At 36.0% G+C, this 20,947-nt stretch overlaps 1 long non-coding RNA gene across 3 annotated transcripts in view; it reads left to right on the top strand.

Moving 5' to 3' along the window:
* The window catches only part of LOC105750429, a 49,657-nt gene that overhangs the window by 21,658 nt on the left and 7,052 nt on the right, over positions 1–20,947 (top strand). For 2 of the 3 annotated variants that reach the window (XR_004233736.1, XR_004233735.1), the window contains exon 2: positions 13,045–13,155. This is a non-coding gene — a long non-coding RNA (uncharacterized LOC105750429). Of the gene's footprint in view, positions 1–11,222; positions 11,276–13,044; positions 13,156–20,947 lie in introns of those variants that run through there. The other variant, XR_004233737.1, reaches the window with a different exon arrangement.

The raw sequence follows: 20,947 nt of genomic DNA, 5'->3' as shown, positions 1-20,947 counted from the left end.
ATCTCCATTTTTTTCTTTTCTTTTCTTTTTAATAACTTTTTATTGACCATGGGTAATTTTTTTACAACATTATTCCTTGCACTCACTTCTGTTCTGATTTTTCCCCTCCCTCCCTCCACCCCCTCCCCCAGAATGCAAGCAGTTCTATACATGTTAAATATGTCACAGTATATGCTAGATACAATATATGTGTGCGGAACCAAACAGTTCTCTTGTTGCACAGGAAGAATTGGATTCAGAAGGTAGAAATAACCCGGGAAGAAAAACAAAAATGCAAACAGTTTGCATTCATTTCCCAGTGTTCTTTCTTTGAGTATAGCGGCTTCTGTCCCTCATTGATCAATTGAAGCTGAGTTAGATCTTCTCTTTGTCAAAGAAATCCACTTCCATCAGAATACATCCTCATACAGTATCATTGTTGAAGTATATAATGATCTCCTGGTTCTGCTCATTTCACTTAGCATCAGTTCATGTAAGTCTCTCCAATTCTCTCTGTATTTTTCCTGCTGGTCATTTCTTACAGAACAATAGTATTCTATAACATTCATATATCACAATTTACCCAACCATTCTCCAATTGATGGGTATCCATTCAATTTCCAGTTTCTAGCTACTACAAACAGGGCTACCACAAACATTTTGGCACATACAGGACCCTGTCTCTTCTTTAGTTTAGTTTAGTTGCTGGATTCAAAGGGTATGCACAGTTTGATAACTTTTTGGGCATAATTCCAGATTGCTCTCCAGAATGGTTGGATTCGTTCACAACTCCACCAACAATGCATCAGTGTCCCAGTTTTCCTGCATCCCCTCCAACATTCATCATTATTTTTTCCTGTCATTTTAGCTAATCTGACAGGTGTGTAGTGGTATCTCAGAGTTGTTTTAATTTGCATTTCTCTGATCAATAGTGATTTGGAACACTCATATGAGTGGAAATAGTTTCAGTTTCATCATTTGAAAATTGTCTGTTCATATCCTTTGACCATTTATCAATTGGAGAATGGCTTGATTTCTTATAAATTAGAGTCAATTCTCTATATATTTTGGAAATGAGGCCTTTATCAGAACCTTTAATTATGAAGATGTTTTCCCAGTTTGTTGCTTCCCTTCTAATCTTGTTTGCATTAGTTTTGTTTGTACAAAGGCCTTTTAATTTGATGTAATCAAAATTTTCTATTTTGTGATCAATAATGGTCTCTAGTTCATCTTTGGTCACAAATTTCTTCTTCCTCCACAAGTCTGAGAGATAAACTATCCTATGTTCCTCTAATTTATTTATAATCTTGCTCTTTATGTCTAAATCATGGACCCATTTTAATCTTATCTTGGTATACGGTGGTAAGTATGGATCCATGCCTAATTTCTGCCATATTAATTTCCAGTTATCCCAGCAGTTTTTGTCAAATAATGAATTCTTCTCTCAAAAGTTAGGATCTTTGGATTTGTCAAACACTAGATTGCTAAATTGACTATTTTGTCTTGTGAACCTACATTTTTTTCTTTTAATTAATGATTTGGAGCACTCTCTTTCATATGCCTGTTAATAGTTTTCAATTCTTTTGAGAACTATTTGTATCGTTCAATCACTCTTATCTACTGTGGAATTACACTTCATAAAACTTGGTTTACAGGTCAATCTGCATAAGATTTTCCTCAATGGTGCAGAGTGATTTTTCAATGCTTCAAGCTTGAATAAAGACCAAAGTATGTGAGAACTAGAGAAAAGAGAAATTCTAGTGTTCTGACTTCCAGCTTTGAGAAGTCATGCTCTTCTGGATTCATGTACCTGAAGATCCGAAGAAGAAGCTAACATGTAAAGGAGCTGGCACTTCAATCATGTTCTGTTCCCAGCTTGCTATCCTAGACATTTTGAGGAATTTTCCCTTGGGTGATATCTCTTTCTAGCTGAGCTGAATTATTTCATTTCCCAAAGCCCTATATGTTTTGTCTGGTACATATTCTCCTATGTATACTTTGTCAGATTTCCATTTTCCTATCTTTTGGATAAGTGACTTTTTTTTTTTTTTTTTTTTTTTTTTTTTTTACTATATGTGTTTATTGTGGAAGTGGCATTTGGGGAAAAAGGAATCAAGCCTTAGATATATAATCTGGGGTCTTCCTTTCCTGTTAAGGGAGAGCAACTTGAACTGCAGCTTGAACTAAAAAATTCTTCCCCTAAATGAGAGCTTCTTAAACACAATCGCTTTTTGCCCAAGAAATTTTTACATAATCTAAGGTATACAAACCAAATATTTATTGATAATAAATCATAATTTTGTGACCTCCACATTCAGTTGTGAGATACCATCTGGGGTTGTGAATGACAGTTTAAGAAGCTGGCCCTACACTAACAATATATTTTTTTATTATAGCTTTTTATTGACAGAATATATGCATGGGTAATTTTTCAACATTGTCCCTTGCAATCACTCCTGTTCCAACTTTTCCCTTCCCTCCCTCCACCCTCTCCCCTAGATGGCAGGCAGTTTCACACATGTTAAACATGTTAAAGTATATCTTAAATACAATATATGTGTACACATCCATACAGTTCTCTTGTGCACAAGAAAAATCGGATTCAGAAAGATAAAAATAACCTGGGAAGAAAAACAAAAATGAAAGTAGTCCACATTCATTTTCCAATGTTCTTTTTCTGGGTATAGCTGGTTCTTTCTGTCCATCATTGATCAATTGGAACTGAATTGGATCTTCTCATTGTTGAAGATATTCACTTCCATCAGAATATATCCTCATATAGTGTTGTTGTTGAAGTATATAATGATCTCCTGGTTCTGCTCATTTCACTTAGCAGCAGTTCATGTAAGTCTCTCCAAACCTCTCTGTATTCATCCTGCTGGTCATTTCTTACAGAACAATAATATTCCATAACATTCATATACCACAATTTGCCTAACCATTCTCCAATTGATGGGCATTCATTCAATTTCTAGTTTCTAGCAACTACAAAAAGGGCTGCCACAAACATTTTGGCACATACAAACGAGTCCCTTTCCCTTCTTTAAGATCTCTTTGGGATATAAGCCCAGTAGTAACCCATTCACATTTATGGTTAAAATTTCTAATTCTGTATTTCCTGCCATCTTGTTGACTTCAGCTTATGCTTTTCTTCTTTCCTTCCCCCTTACCTACCTCCCCAGTATTAAACTTGTGAGCACCATTTGCCTCACACAGTCCTTCCTCTTTAGGATCCCTCCCCCCATCTTAGAGTTCCTCCCCTTTTCTTACCCCTTTTCCTCACAATTTCTGTATTCCCTTCTACTTAGCTTATTCCTTCCCTTTTCACTTTTCCCCTTCCACTTTTCAATGAGGTGGGAGAAGTTTCTCTGTAAATCGAATATGTCTAATATTTTTCTCTTTAAGCCAATTCTGATTAGAGTAAGATACATACTATGCTCCTCCTCCTCCTTCTTTCCCTCAGATATAATAAGTTTCCTTTGCCTCGTCATGAGATACGGTACCCCCACTTTACCCCTTTTCTGGTACAATTTCCTTTCCATCTCTAGCTTCTTTTTTATATTATAATAGTAAAACCAAATTATACATGTATTCTTTATGTATACTCTTAACAGAAATATAGTTCCCAAGATTTCTTTTTACCTTTTTGTTTCTCTTGAATCCTATATTTGGAGATCAAACGTTTTGTTTAGTTCCATTTTTTTCATCAGAAATAGATGGCATTCATCTATTTCATTGAATATCCATCTTCTCTGGGAAAAAATTCTCATTTTTGCCTGGGTAAGTTATTCTTGGCTGCATACTAAATTCCTTAGCCTTTTGTAATATCAGATTCCAGGCTCTTTGATCCTTTAATGTGGACTCTGCTCGATCCTGGGTAATCCTTATTGTGGCTACTCTGTATTTGAATTTTTTTTTCTAGTTGCTTGTAGTATTTTTTTTCCTTGGTCTGATAGTTCTGGAATTTAGCCACAATATTTCTTGGAGTTTTGATTTGGGGATCTCTTTCAGTAGGTAATTGATGAATTCTTTCAATGTCTATTTTACCCTCTGTTTCTATAACATCTGGACAGTTCTCTTTTAGGATTTTCTGAAAAATAGTGTCTAGCCTCTTTTTTTCATCATAATTTTCAGGAAGTCCACTAATCCTCAGATTATCTCTCCTAGATCTATTTTCCAGGTTTGTTGTTTTCCCAAGTAGGTATTAAACATTTTTCATTTTTTTTTCCATTTTTTTGGTTTTGCTTGATTGATTCTTGGTGTCTCCTCCAGTCATTCATTTCCGTTTATTCAGTTCTGATATTTAATGAATTATTTTCTTCATTATTTCTTTTTTGTAATTGTCCAATTGAGTTTAAATGAGTTGTTTTGTTCTATGGAACTTTTTTCCATTTTGCCAATTTTATTTTTTAGAGAGCTATTTTCTTTTTCCATTTCACTAATTCTGTTTTTCAGGGAGTTGATTTCTTTATCCACTGTATCTTTTAATGAATGAGATGACTTATCCAGACAGACCCTCTTGCCAAGCTTCCCTTTCCTTTCCCAATTTTTCTTCTAGCTTTCTTGTAAGAGCCTTTTTAATTTCTTCTATGAGAGCCTTTGTGGTGGGGACCAGATCATATCTCCCTTTGGGGTTTCATCTAGAGATGATCTGTTTTTTGTCTCCTCAGTGTTTGAAGTCTGCTCTGTATCAGTATAGAAGCTATCTATAGGTAGAGCTCACTTTAAGTTTTTACTCATTTTGACAAAAAAAGAAACAAACAAAACAAACAAAAAAACAAGTGTGGTCTGCTTTTTGGGCAATATGATATTACCAAGCTTCCTCTACAGACGACAGGAAGTAGCAGTGAAGCAGCAGTGGGACAACAATGGCTGCATTGCCTGCACAGCGGTTGCGCTCTGAGACTCTGAGAGTATGCTGAGTCACTCCAGGTCCTGGGTGTGGCCAGGTCCCAAGAGACTCTAGCGTTTTGGGGTGATAGCCTTTACCCCCTGTGTTTATAGCTTCTCTACTGATCTACTAGCTTGCTGCCAGGGCAGAGTAGCTCACGCTGTGGTAGAGTTCTCCCTGCAAATTTTCCCCCAGCTCAGATCACACCTTGCCCGGTTCTGGTCTGCTCAGTGTAAGTTGCCTTCTGTGCTCTCACTGACTGCCTTGGTCTAACCATCCCTGCCCTCGAGCAAAAACAGACCTTTTCTGGTCGATGTCTTCCATTGGTAATGTGTTGTACTCCCAATATTTGTGGGTTTTTTCAGTCAAGCACTAATTCTGAGGCCATTTAAGGAAGAGCTTAGATAGATGTGTGTGTCCTCTCCACCAACTTGGCTCCACCCCCTAAACTAACAAAATTTTAAGTGAACATATATAATTCTAACCTGGTAGCTCATCCCTTTGAGGAGAGCAGAGTGATGGCCTCTGACGTCAATCTTCTGATTCCCCTCCTGACAAAAATTGATCTCCTTTGGAAAAGGATTGGGGGAGAAAACCATCTAGAAACATCTAGACATAGTTATTGAAGGCACATTTAACCAACATGGGCAAAACAAAAGCATGACACATACACATCCCTTTACATTGACAGTCTTTACAAATTAGCCCAAAGTGTTTTTGATTATAGACCTAGATCAAGAAGACTGTTAACCAAGTACCATCTTTCATTTAGTCTCCTTGGCTAGGAATCATCTTTGACTCCTCTTTCATCCAAACAATCATCAAATTCCAAACAAATTCAAGTAGAAACTTTCCAAATGTTTCTAGTATTTCTCCTTTTTTCCTCATTCCTGTTGCCAATACACCCTCATCCAGATTCTTAACACTTTATTATAGATTATTTTAATAGTCTTGAAATTGGTCTCCCTATTTCTATTTCTGTCCCCCTCCTTTCTGTTCACTCAGTCTAATTTTCCTAAAACATTGCTTTAATATCTCTTCTTCCTTGCTTCAGAAACTTCTATTACTATTATTATTTCCTATTATTTTATATTAAGTATTATTATTGATATTTGAAGTCAAAGGAGCTCTTTCTCTGTATTTCTGTGAAACTTTGGTGAAGTCAATTAATCTTTTTGACCTTTAGTTTCCATATCTGTAAAATGAAATGTATGAGATGATTGCACTAAATAATCTCTAAGGAACCATCAAAATCTATGTCCTATGATCACACTATGCTTAACTTAGGTCCTTTATAACCAGTCAATCATCTTTCTAAATTTATCTTCCAATCTTTCCTCCTTTTCTAGGCAAGGCTTTACTCATTCTAGTCCATTGATTTAGGATTGAGATTAGAATGAAATGAGATATATAAAGCACCTAACATTTGTTGTTGTTGTTCAATCATTTTTTTCAATTTTTTTCGATTCTTCATGACCCCATTTGGGGTTTTATTGGCAAAGATACTGAAATGATTTGCCATTTCCTTCTCTAGCTCATTTTACAAATGAGGAAACTGAGACTAACAGTTAAGTAACTTGGCAAGGTCACACAACTAGTAAGTTTCTGAGGCCAGTTTTTAACTCAGGAAAATGACTCTTCCTGACTCCAGGCCCAGTGTTCTAAGAACTGCACCATCTAGCTGTCTATATTTAATATTGTACATGAGGGAAATTTACTTACTAGTAATATGGAAAGAATATTCAACAAAAATACAATATTAGCTTAGGTAGGCATAGCCTTTCTGACTTCTGCCTGGTATGAGGGACTTCATAAGTCAAGCTTTTTATGACTTGGGTGACAGTGGAAGATCACTCAAATCTTTGAGATGCCTTCTTTTTCTTTTAGAAAAAAACTTGAAGGAACCCTAGTAGAAATTGCTTGATATATGTATCCTTATTACTCTCCAAATACATATGTTCACTCTTATTTTTATGTTTTCTCTTGTGTTATTCCTTGTTGCTGGGATTACTCTCACTCCCATTCTTCAAAGTCTAGCTGTGTATCTCATATCTTCTTGAAATATTTATATTTTTTGTCTTTAGTGCTTATTTTGGCACTCAGTAAAAATTGATTTGCATTTTAATTTAACTATTTCATAAACATATCTCCTCAGTGAGGTTGTAAGAATTTTTTGTTTGTTTGTTTGTTTTTTAAGGCAAGGCTGTCTCATATAGGGTATTCTTTTCCTTTTGTCTTAAAGTATTTTGTTCAGTACTGAACATATGTATGTTCAGTATATATTTACTATATATAGTAAATGATCATATCAAGTCACCAAGCATTTATTAAGTGCCAGGCATTATACTAAGTGCTGGTGATGCAACTTTTGAAATTTAGTAGAATTAAATTTTGTAATTGGCTTTGACAATATTCTAGTAGGAAAACTTCAAACACAGCTGCTTTGCTTTAGAGAGGGCTTTTCATTGAGTCAAAGTGACATCTGGTGGCCAGATAACAAAAATAGTCACTCAGTTATGCAACTTAGAAGGCCTACTTAAGCTTATGGACAAAGGTGAAAACTAGAATATGTTGATAACTAGAATATGTTGATAACTGGCACAGATCTTTAGGATTTGTGCCTCCTTAGAATTGGTCACACATGCAAATATAATTTCTTTATCTTATGGGAGAATTATGTTCAAGAATATAGTGAAATTAATTTGTGGATCTGTTTTTGTCAGATGACCAAAAAAGATGTTAATTTTTGACAAATGATTTTGCAATATAAATGATCTCCTAGGTAGGTTTCAACTTGCTTAGAATTTCCTTAGTGTTTGAGGTCTTTCAAAAAATTTCTCACAAATGATACCATCTCCACTGGTAAATGATTCTCTGACTAGGGTTCCAAAGAAATTAGGTAAGTGGCCAAGTATATTCTTTCTTTTAAATGACTTTATCCAGTTTTCATAGATGTTGGTGATAACTGAAGGTAGATTCTGGTGTGTTTCTGTGTTTTTCCTCTCTTCTCTTTTCCATTTGTGATCCAAAAAAAAAGATTCTAATCGTGGTTTGTTAAGTATACTTGTATCAAAGGAAATAAATGCCATTAAGTCTAGAAGAGAAATTAGGCATAATAAAATAGTGACATAAACATTTTAAGCCCTTGAAAGTATCTACAAGTTCCTTTAAGAATTTCTACAAAAATCCCCATCTATTTCCTCTATTTAAGTGTGTTTTTTTTTAATCTAAGCAACTAGCATTAAATTAAAAAAAAATAAAAACAACCCAAGAACCCTCAAGCTTCATCCTCTTTCATATTAAGTTTTATGGTTATATTTGTTATTAAAGTTATTAATATGTTTTCTGTTAGAATGAAGGAATAGGTATTGGACCTGTGATTTCATTGATAGTGGAATGGTGAGGGGCTGAGTCTAAACTCTGTGCCTAGGAAATTCTCAGACTTCCTTTACAATTGCAGATTGATACTTTCCCTGTAATTTACACTCATTGTACTAGAGCACTAAATGGTTGATTGCCTTGCCCAGTATTAGGCAGCCAAAATATGTCAGGCAAGACTTGAACGGAGGCCTTCTTGGCCTCCAAAGTCTCTATCCACTAAACCGTATTGTCTCTATTTTTTAAATTGAAATATTAAGCATTTTGTGTACATTAATTCAATAGATATTTGTTAATTGGCTACTATGGGGATACAAAAAACAAAAACTGCTTAAATATTCTCTGTGAAAAACTTAATATTTTATTGCAGGATAGAGAAGGATGTATATGACATGTAAGAAAGTATAATAGGAGCAAAACTGACTTGGGGCCAATTGTGTCAGTAAGAGTACCTACCACATAATTTCCTCCTAAAATGTCAATGAAACCATCAGCAAGACTTAACTGGTCCTGAGGACTAAGGCTCCAACTACTGACATAGATTCCTAGTTGTGTAAGACATTTAAAAAACTCATCACACAATTAGTCAATGTCTTTTAGTTTGAAACACTGACTGGGCAGTAAATACCGAGGTTAGGGGAATTGTTCTCAAATGAATCAATGTTGAATTCTTGCTGAATATCCTTTCCATGCTATTGATGTATAAACTAATTTTGTTAAATTTTTGTTGTTGTTGTTGTTGTTCTCTAAGTGTCTCATTTCATTCCAATCTCAAATGTGAATCATACTTGGCCTATGTTATGATATGTACACTGTAAAATACCATATTCTGTTATGTCAGCAGAGTGGACATTTGAGATGGACCTTGAAAGTGGATAAGGTATTTAAAAGAGGCGAAATGATTTAGTGAATAGATACTGGATTTGGAGATAGAGAATCTGCATTCAAATCCTAGCCCTGCTAATTACAACTTGTCTGACCATTTGTAAAATCTGGATTTTTTATGATCTTCTATGATCTCTTTTTAGAGTGGATACTCCAAAAATTCAATGTGTAACAAAAGACGTTCTGAGGGACATTGATGGTTCCTAATCAATTGGATCCAACACTTTCTATAGTCTATAAGATTTAATTGGTCATCACAGGTCATTAATGGGCGTTATAAGTTCATGTCCATCAATCACCAAAATTTAGTTACTATTTCATCAACAAACAGTTCTGAACAGTAGGCATAAGTGAACAGAAAGACATAAGGAAACTGTTGGGTTGTTGTTTTTTTTTCTTGGGGGGCGGGGTTTTACAGCTCTCAGCACATTCAGGATTAGTGTCATACAACAAATCTCTCTTAACATGTCTATCTAGGTCTAACAATATAAATCTGTAAGAAAATATAATCAAATAGAAATAATATAATCAAAAATACATAATTCTAACAAATAATTACTAACTTAATTAACTCAAATTCAATTCCATTTATTTAACTCACTAAAACAATCATTGATACTTAATAAAACACAATGAATTGAGTTACAATGCTGATCAAATTGAGTAGGGATATCTCATGAATGAGTGTAGTTATATACCAAATTAAATCTTTCTGGATGAAAAGTGCTTTCTGAATGAGGTAACCTTTGGTTTGTGTAATGAAGATTCCCATAACTGGGGAATTTTTCTGTATTGTGATTTAGAAGTCCTCCATCTGGAATCCTAGGGAAATCTCTACTGGATCATCTAGAAACTTGATACCAAGCTTATCTTTACTTGCAACAGTTTATGAGATATAGTTTTTATCATAATTTTAGAAATGCAAAGTAAAAAAGAAAAATTTTACAGTTTATTATGGATCTCCAAGTCTATTTAATCTGAAATGGGAATTTTGATGTTAATGTTTTTAGTTTGAGAAACTCTCAGCATGTAGAGCTTTCAATTCTGTGGATTTGCCTAGGTTGTTTTCCTGATTTTCTAAAATCTATAGAAAGTCTTTCGCAATTCTTCTTAATTCTAGTGCTTTCCTTCTAGTGATGATTTCCAGTTTGTCCTGTATATAGCATGTTTGAAAATTGTCTCATGTATTAGACTGAACTCCTGTATTTTAGTGTTTAACAAAGTACCTGGCACAAAGTAGATGCTCAGTAAGTGTTTACTGACTGACTTCTCCTATGTCACTGTTCTCCTTTGCTGATCAGTTACAACCCCAATTATGGAGCGTTGTCAGAACCAGCTGATTTTTTCAGTTATAGGTTATGGAACAGAATAGTGAAAGAAAAAAACATTATATCTAAGTCTGAATACCTGGTTTCCAATCCCAGATCTACCAATAACTCACTACATGGTTTTGAATAAGTCTCATTGGGGTGCTAATCTGTAGAAATAAAAATATTGTATTAGATTATCTACAGTGAAAAAAGCAGACCACATATTTGGCTTGATATGGTAGAGAAAGGGGAACTTGGGATGCCTCTGGAACTCTCTACAAAAAGGAGAGTAGCTGATAAATTCTTGACTTACTTTTATCATCATTTATTCTTCAAAAGGTTGAGGAATCGATGAGGGGAGCTGTTATAATTTGAGATCTGATTTGGAGCAATAAAGAAAAATCTAAACGCCAAAGTGGAGTCTTGAAAGCATTCCATCTTAGAATTCATGACAAATAAATGGAGTGAGCCAAGCTGAGTACATGATTTGTTTTCTGGATTTTAGAAGAGTAGATTTCAGAGTGCAGAAAAAGAATAGGTAAAATATTATGGCCCAAAATTCTAAAAGAGAAGGTAGCCTTAGCAAGTTGGAAAGCTTTCAAGAATGAAATTTTGAGAACACAAAATTATTTTGGTAAGAGAAAATCATCTAAAGAGACAGATTGTGGATGATATTTATAGAGTGCTTTAAAGGTGGCAAAGCACTTTCCATATATTATCTCATGTAATCCTCACAACAATCTTGTGAAGTGAGAAGCTATTTTTATCTTTATTTCACAGATAAGATTGAAGCTGAGCAAGGTTAAATGACTTGGGAAGGATCATACAGCTAGTAAGTGTTTGGAGAAGGATTCAAACTCAAGTCTTCCTGACTGCAGGTTCAACACTCTTCTCCATCTACCACCTCAATGCTGCCTATTTTATTTGTTTATTTGAAATCTCATTATAGTTTGAAATTTATGAATATATTTTATTTTGATATAACAAATACTTCCCAGTAAATTCCTTTATAAAGATTCCTACCCAATAGATTATTTCTTTTTCTTTTTCATTATTTTTTTGCTGAGGCAGTTGGGATTAAGTAACTTGCCCAGGGGCACACAGCTAGGAAGTGTTAAGTGTCTGAGGTCAGAAATTTGAACTCAGTCAGATCCTCCTGACTTCAGGGATAGTGCTCTATCCACTGTGCCACCTAGCTGTCCCCCAATAGATTATTTCTTTGAATTTTTATTGTCAATTTATATAAATAACAAATCAGACATTTTAAGCCAAAAAGAATGGTGAAGTAGATTAAGAAACTGAATTTATTACAGTTTTAAAAAAAAGATACTATATGTGCATATTGTAATGCCGGAGAAACTTGAGTGAGACAGAGGTTAGAGACCAATTTAATAGTTTATTAAATGGAGAGATATACTGGGACCAAATGGATCTTGGTCCCAGGGCTGGACAAGACTATCTTCTCAAAGAGTCCAGCCCTAAGTATCAGAGAACCAGCTTTTTTATAGGATAACAAGAACAATGACATAATGGGGGAGGTACCTGGATGGGGATAACCTGATGGAGGGAGGCACCTAGGATGACACAATGAAGGGAGGTACTGTAGAGGTTATTGATATTCTAATGACATCTAAAATGGATAAACCTTTATCCTGTCAAACATTAAGAAGGAATTACTATAATAACCTAAAGATATAAAACCTTTATCTCATCAACCATTTAAGAGGCAAGGATTATAGCCTGGGGTTTTGGAGCAGAGCAATTGAGGTAGATCTTTATCTTATCAAACATTAAGAAGGAAAGGTTATAAACCTGAGGCAGAGTAACTAAATAGGACAATTAGGGAAACTAGGTCAGGACATCAAAAGGGAACTGTGGCACAACAATAAAAGAATCAAGTAACAAAGTTGCTCTGTATCCCCTTCTGAGCTTTTGTTTGTTTGTTCTATTCATTAAAAATGTTTTACTAATGTTCTTATAGGATCTCTATCAATGTTTCCCCGCACCCTATTTGTGTTAGGCCATTTTCCCCCTCATTGAAATAAAAAAGCAGTTTCTAGGACTTAATTGGCTCAGAAGTCTAGGATTCAAGCTATACCTTGATAGCAACTTCATGGGGGCTTCTGGAAGTATTGATGTGGCTTTCTGGTTGTCTGTGTGCATAAAATGTCCCATTTAAGTGGAGTCTGGCTTAGTGGATGTCCCAAGACCATGAGAGTCCGCCACACCTTGACCTGCTGATCCACCTTAAGGGAGAGTTTACACCTGCCCAAACTAAATAAAACATAGTTCTTGTTATATGCTATAGCTTTCTATGCTATAGCTAAGTAAACATCTTTTTGTTAACTCTTAAATGACCTACAGGTGTTTCATTTTGTTCTAAAACTTCAAGGCCTAAGTTACAATTTGGATGAGATGGCAGATCACAGATAGGAACTGATGGGGCTCTGTCCAGAAGTACTTTTCTTGCAGAGGTTTTATTGTAATGTGTTGTGCTGAGATCAGAATCATAAGACTTGAGATCAAGAGGAAGAGTGTGGAGGAGACTTAGAAATGGAAAATAAGAAATCCTAGGGATTATTTTGCAATTTTTTTCTATAGAGATATAGCAGTGACAGGATGAACTACAGGATGAACTTTCACTACCAAGAATTGGAGAGGTTGCAAGAGAAATTCAATCAACAACCCGATGAATCACTGGACTGCTAAAAGGTATGGTCTAATAAAGTCATTGAGGATACATTCTCTCTAGGAGCCATACCACTGGCTTAGAGAGCTCTCCAAAGATTTTGCAGAGTCAGTTGAATGAATCAGTTACCAGCTGTCAGGGAAACTGCCAATTGTCCCTTTTCAGGAGGCTAAGATGGAAGTTTAGTCTCATGAGATGAATTGCTATTGTATCTGGCTTCCTGGTAGAGATCTGAAAGGGAGAAAACAAATGTTTTGATCCCTTGGATCTATTTGGAATCTCTAAGATGCATTATACTCCATGATCATTTGGCTTCAGAAGCAATTAGATTACACCTGTGCCTTAAGACTTCAGGCTTATCTGTTGATTTCCTTTGCCATAATTATATAGCTGTGAGCTGATTGATGAAATGGAATTAGGAAATGGGACAGCAATAACCTGGACAAATAGGACTATCAGTGGAAAAAAAGATGTTCTGGGGATGGGGTAGGGATACAGGGCCTGCCACCCTTCTAGATAGGCCAAAGGAAAGGCCCTTCTGGAAGGAACTTTGATTGTGGCTCCTGAAACATGAGGTTGATAAGAAAGAAATTGATGTCCAGCCTATGAGGATACTAGTAAAATTTTAATCATGAAATCTAGTACCAGGGCAGTTCTGACCCTTTAGCCCTATCTAAACCTTAAATTATCCTCTAAAACCTTGGTCTGATTTAGATCATGAAGTGGGAGAAGTTTAGGTGAGGAGGGTTATACAGACCATGGATGGAAGAGATGTCACAAACTCTTGGGACCTATCTGTATGGGACTTTTTAGAAACCTGTATGCAGGTTATTGTGAGTGGGACCAAATGGAAACTCTTGGATTTATCCTGAACCATCCCATTAACACAAAACATATCAGATTCCCAAGGATATTAAAGATACTTTTTTTTAAGTGATGAAGATAAAAGATACCAGAATACTTTGTCAGTTCCTTTTATAATAATCCTGTGTAATTGTTAGGAAGGTGGATGGCCCCTGGCTGCTTACAATGAACCACAGGAAAATGAACCTGTTCACCATGCCTGTGACATTTCTGATCTCATCAATATAGTAGATCAGGTAGCCCAAGATCATCATGCATTTTTTTTTCCTATTCCTGCTACTGCGACTATTCAAGAGCAGTTTCTTTTCTTTTTATTATTATTATTATTATAGCTTGTAATGGGCCAGAACTCTGGAACAACATATTACCTTAATACTTAAATTTCTGTCTCCCAATGAAGTCTTTCCTGAAATTTAATACCAAACATGGAGAAACAGAACCTCAGTGTAATGTTCTAGTTAGCTTTCTAGAGGGCCTTCAGGACCAGCCTTGGTCTCAGCAGAATAATCACCACAAGAATAGTTAGGAATAAAGTCCAAAGTCTTTATTATCTCCTTCATAGTATGTCTCCTTGGCCTGGGGCTGGGCTAGCTTTGTGGAGGTCCTCTAGAATGGGTCTTGGTTTCAGTGGAGGAATTCAGGAGGCAGGAGAGCCACCAGGAAGGTGGTCAAATCTTCTCTCTCTAAGTGCAGGAGGCAGAAGAGCCACCAAGAGACTAGTCAAATCTCTTCTCTCTCTGGCTGAGTTTGTCCCCAGTTTATATACTCTATTACAATTACATCATTATCATATACTAATATAAGCCAATCATTATATCACTAGGGAACCATTATTTGTTATAAGATTAAATCAGCCATACTGAACTAGAGAACTATTAATCACCATGCTAAACTAGATAACCATTGTATTATCAGTTCTAATAATTTAACACCTTTCTCCAGAGTTCTCAGGGAGGTGAGAACTCCAAAATGAAGTGATCATGCCCTTCCTGATTCTCAGAAAGGAGAGTGAAAACACCAGAGGGAAATGGGGAGTCAAACTAGATTTTGTTAGCAGGTTTCTGAAGGGTCTCACTTGAAACAGGTATATATAAATCCATCAGCATGGGAGGTATTTCAAGCACATAGTAATATAACACAGGCTAGTAGTGATGTAACAAACAACATGAATCAACATGAGGAATTATACATGTCCATAAGTCCTAGAAATAGTCCAAAACCAATTTATTGTCCATTACTTTATGTGTTAAGGAATCCAATGATTTCTGCAAGTTTTGAAGTCCTACAACAATCTTATCATGTGTTAGGGAATCCAATGATTCCTGCGGGTTTTGAAATTCTGCAACAGTTTTATCAACAATTTTTGATGTTCATGAATCAATTGCCAATACACATTGGGTTAACAGTCATGCTTTTTCAGTGGCACATGTAGCCAGAGATGGAACCACCCAGTTTCTTGAGTTTTCTCCTTTGTTTCAAGTTTTTTTCTTTTTTTTCTGTCTCTCTCCAATGGACAAGATGAATATGGCTCATTGGCATCCTTCCTTCTCCATCTGCAGAGATTCAAGGAAACTTTCTCCCCCAAGCAGTTAACCTATCTGATCCCTTCCATACACCACTTTCTAGATCTCTCCACATCACCTGGAGATTATTTTGGAACTGCTCACACTAGATGCTGTCCTTCTATTGGGTTGTGTATTCTGTATTCTTCCCAATTGTTGTAATCCCTTTTTCCCTTCAGGGTGCTTTTCAGCTGATTGATCATATCAAGGTTCTGAACTTCTAAAGACTCTGTGGGTGTAACTTCAGCTGCCATCATGCCCCACCTGTTTTTTGCCTGGGGCCCTGGAGATGGGCCCCACTTTCCATTTCCCTGAAACAGTCTACATTCTGATGCCCAATGGAAGCTTCTGTGGCATCTTAGACATGGGGTTTTGGGTCTTGTTCTCTCACCTTGTCTTCTCACTCTATCTCTATGCCAAGATTGAGCTTTCAAATTCTCTTCTTTACCACATTGAAAGCATTATTGAGTCTCTCTGGAAGTCTGTGGCACAGCGTCTTATGATCTCCTCTAAAGGAGCATCTTTGTGTAGGCCTAGTATAATTCTTCTACAAACCTCATTAGCATTTTCTCTAGCAAGTTGTTTTATCATTATTCCTGTTGCTACATTTTCACCAATAGTTCATATGACAGCTATCTGCAGATGTCCCACAAAATCAGCAAATGGTTCATTTGGGCCTTGCTCTATTTTCGTGAAGGCTTCCCCTCTATCTTGTTTTCCTGGGAGGGTGCCCCATGCTTTGATAGCAGCAGCAGCAATTTGCTCGTATGCTATCAAAGGGTAATTAATCTTTGCTTTAGCAAAGTGCCTACATAATGACCTATACCTGCTAGTTAATCAAAGGTGATTGCTATGTTAACTCCAGTTTGCCTATTTCTTGGTCTTGTATTGATTGATCTTGTATTCTACAGAATTTACTATACTCTGAAAGCCACAACAAGCCCCAATCATTAGGGGCTAAAATTTCAAAAACCAAATTCTCTAATGTAATTTTAGCATAAGACTACGTAGCCCCATAAAGAGGGCAATCCTTTTTCAGATCATTGATAATTTCCAGATCAAAAGGAGTGTATCTTCTCCTGGCTTGACCTGAAGAATCAAATTCTTCAATCACAGGATATGCTTTTATTCTTAAATCAGATATATCCAGATATATCCTATCCTTTTTTAGCTTTAACTAGTGCCTTTCCTAATCTTGTCATAGAAGGTGGATATGGGTGGTGCTGATTGTGTCATTGCCCCTTCTCCTCCTCCTTCTCCCTCCACCCATGAAGGATTAATTGGGGGGTGGGTGGGTCAGGGGATGGGGAACCCCCTAATGGCTCTTGCTGTGGAGCACTGCACTCCTTAATTTCATCAGCACTGTACTTAATTCCTTTCTTGTCTAATTCTTCATGTTTTCAACTACTTTGTCAGTATAATCCCTCTTTTTAATTTCATCAGCATTGTACTTAACTCCTTTCTTGTCTAATTCTTCATGCTTTTCAGCTATCTTGTCAGTACCATCCTCCTCCTCCTCTTTCTTCTTTTTCCTTATTCTAAAACTTATGTAATTCCCTAAAGCCAATTGTATTAAGTTTTATATATATATATATATATATATATATATATATATATGTTTCTTTAGGAGTTGAATCAGGACCATAATTATTGTAATATTCTATTAGTTGCTCTCCCACTAGTTTCCACTTATCTGCTTCTAATTCTTCTTTCTTGGAGAACCAAAAGGACGCGTATTCTAATGTTTCTAAGAGTCCACCAATCTGCTCCCAAGTTACAATCAAACCTTCGTTTTTTATTAGCTTAACTATGCATTCTACACACTTCCCTTGGAGTGGGGAAGATTCTTTTCTAAGCATTTGTCCCAATTCAGCTGAAACACTACTTTAGCCCTTACCAAAATTTCCTGCTTGTCTATTTTTGTACTCATCCTATATCTGGGTCACAGGGACTTCTCCACTGAATGTTTTAGTTGAACTGCTGAGTATAAAATCCTTATATCCACGTTCGGGTGCCAAAATGTAATATTCTGATTAGCTTTCTGGAGGTCTCAGGACCAGCCTTGGTCTCAGAAGAATAATAACCACGAGAATGGTCAGGATAAGAGTCCAAAGTCTTTATTGTCTCCTTCAGTCTCCTAGTCTGAACCAGTCTCTCTCAAAATTCAGGAGGAAGGAGAGCCACCACAAGGCTGATCAAAGATGGAATCCCTGTGGCTGAATTTGTCCTCAGTTTAAATACTTTATTATAATTACATCAATTGTAGAACTATTATATCACCATGCTAAGTACTAAGTATACTACACTAGATAACCATTTTCTTATCAATTCCACTGAGTTAACACCTTGTTGTAAGAATCCTTGTTTAAGTACATTTCTCCAGAGGAAGGTCCATTACAATAGCTTTTTATTTACAAAACATATGCATAGGTAATTTTTTAATATTGACTCTTGCAAAATCTTCTGTTCCAAAATTTCCCCTTCTTTCCCCTTCCCCTAGATGGTAGGTAGTCAATGCATGTTAAATATGTTAAAGTATATGTTAAATCCAATATATGTATACGTATTTTTACAGTTATCTTGCTGCACAAGAGAAATTGGACTTAGAAAGAAAGGAAAAAAAACCTGAGAAGGAAAACAAAAATGCAAGCAAACAATAACAGAAAGAGTGAAAATGCTATGTTGTGTTCTACAAACATTTCCCATAGTTCTCTCTCTGGATGTAGGTGACATTCTTCATTGCTGAACAATTGGAATTGGTTTGAATCATCTCATTGTTGAAGAGAGCCACGTCTATCAGAATTGATTTTCTTATAGTCTTGTTGCCCTGTATAATGATCTCCTGGTTCTGCTCATTTCACTTAGCATCAATTCATGAAATCTCTCTAGGCCTCTCTGAAATCATCCTGTTGGTCAATTCTTACAGAACAATAATATTCCATAACATTCATATATCACAATTTATTCATCCATTCTCTAATTGATGAGCATTCATTTAGTTTTCAGTTTCTAGCCACTACAAAAAGGGATGCCACAAACATTCTTGCACATGTGGGTACCTTTCCCTCCTTTAAGATCTCTTTGGGATGTAAGTCCAGTAGTAACACTGCTGGGTCAAAGGGTATGCACAGTTTGATAACTTTTCTAGCATAGTTCCAAATTGTTCTCCAGAATGGTTGGAGTTCATTCACAATTCCAACAATGTATCGATGTCCCAGTTTTCCCATGTTCCCTCCAACATTGGTCATTATCTTTTCCTATCATCTTAACCAATCTGAGAGGTGTGTAGTGGTATCTCAGAGTTGTTTTAATTTTCATTTCTCTAATCAATAGTGATTTGGAGGACCTTTTCATATGACTAGAAATAGTTTCAATTTCTTCATCTGAAAATTGTCTGCTCATATCCTTTGACCATTTATCAGTTGGAGAATGGCTTGATTTCTTATAAATTTGAGCCAATTGTGTATTGTTTTGGAAATGGGGCCTTTATCAGAACCTTTGAATGTAAAAAATATTTTCCCAGTTTATTGCTTCCCTTCTAAGCTTGTCTGCATTAGTTTTGTTTGTATAAAAACTTTTTAACTTAATATAATCAAAATTATCTATTTTGTGATCTATATATTGTGATAATGTATGGAGAGATGAAGAACTTACAGTCATGTGTGAATTCTTTTTCTTTATTTTCATTATTCCTGTGTTTCCCCTATGACCTGCTTAAATATAATATGTGCAGAAGTATTTACTTAGCCTTGGTTAGTTACAGGCCTGTATTTATTTAACCTAAGTTAGTGACATTTAGCATTTATCAATATTAATCACAAAATAGATATGAATAGACAATTTTCAGATGAAGAAATTGAAACTATTTCTAGTCATATGAAAAGGTGCTCCAAATCACTATTGATCAAAGAAATGCAAATTAATCAGTAGTGATTTAGAGCATTTTTTCATATAGCTAGAAATGGCTTTATTTTCTTCATTTGATAATTGTCTGTTCATATCCTTTGACCATTTATCAATTAGGGAATCAGTTTTTTCAAGGAAGTCTGGAATAGGCTGCATCCCTGGAAGAAATAAAGCAGGTATCTAGCAGTCTCTTTTTATGTAGAGACTCTATAGAGATACCAAAAGGTGGTCAGAATAAATGACTGTTAAGGTTCTGGAACTTCAATTTCTTTGAAAAATTTCTACTCATTCTACTGCTTCTAAAAAGCAGTGGCTCACCTGTTACTGGAACCTGGTTGCTACTGAATAGATGATAGTCATATGATCACCTTTTGTCCAAAGTTGCATTTCTTGATTTGGGTTATACCAAATGATCCCTCTAATAAGATGGGTAGTATACAGATACCTCTATCATTAAATGATATTTCAAAACTGTGCTTTCATTGTTTGTACTCTTTATAAAGAAGTGGTGACTTTGCCAGAGACTCAGGCTGCCAGTCTAGTCTCTGGAACTCTGATTTTTCTGCTAGCTAAATGGATCCTCATCTAAGAAATGCCATTTCCCCTCATTTACCAACTGTTCCATCTGATCTAGGAGAGACATATGCAACTGGATTTAGCCATGAATCCAATAATAGGGAATATTCTATGAAATGGGGACCCTAGCCTTTTCATAGGCGAGGCTGCTGCACGGTTGGCATATGAGAAAGCCTTGAAGATCTTCACTCAAGGTAATATTTGGACAATGGCCAGGGATAAAGGCTTGTTATAGATTTTTTGACATCCTTCAGACATCTATATGAAATACATTGGAAACTTTCACTGAGCTGACCAACCAGGTTGAAATTATTCTAAGAAGGGCAGAAACTGGGGGGTTTAATCTATTGACTGCTTATAATGTCTTATTACACAAGGGATAGAATCATCAATTCCCCTAAAATAAGAATAAGGCAAATATTATCACCCATTTGCACATCTTGTACTAGTTAGATCACTCACTTAACCTAAGTGACTTTCAACCTAACCTCAACTGGCATATTAACTCTCACATATCCTCAGATCTCAGAGCAAGAAGTTTCCTGGGCAGCTAGGTGATGCAGTGAGTAGGGTGCTAGAATCAGGAAGACTTTTCTTCCTGAGCTCAAATCTGGCCTCAAATACTTAGTTACTGTGTGACCCTGGTCAAGTCACCACTGTTTACCACAGTTTCTCATCTATAAAATGAACTAGAGAAGAAAATGGAAACCACTCCAGTATGCTTGCCAAGAAAAACCCAAGGGGTCAGGCATGACTAAATAATGACTAAAACAGCAACAAAAATCAAATTGCATCATGATGCCCCTAACTGTTCTTGTTAGATGTCCAAGCTGCAAGAAGCCATGTTTGTTCCTCCCTAGGAAGGAGAAAGACTATCTGATAACAGGCGTTTTGGGAATCCAGTCTC

Source organism: Sarcophilus harrisii, chromosome 4 (assembly GCF_902635505.1).
Source record: "Sarcophilus harrisii chromosome 4, mSarHar1.11, whole genome shotgun sequence".
NCBI classification, from domain to species: Eukaryota; Metazoa; Chordata; class Mammalia; order Dasyuromorphia; family Dasyuridae; genus Sarcophilus; species Sarcophilus harrisii.
The sequence above is the reverse complement of the archived record's forward strand: the minus strand, read 5'-3'. Positions and strand labels throughout refer to the sequence as shown.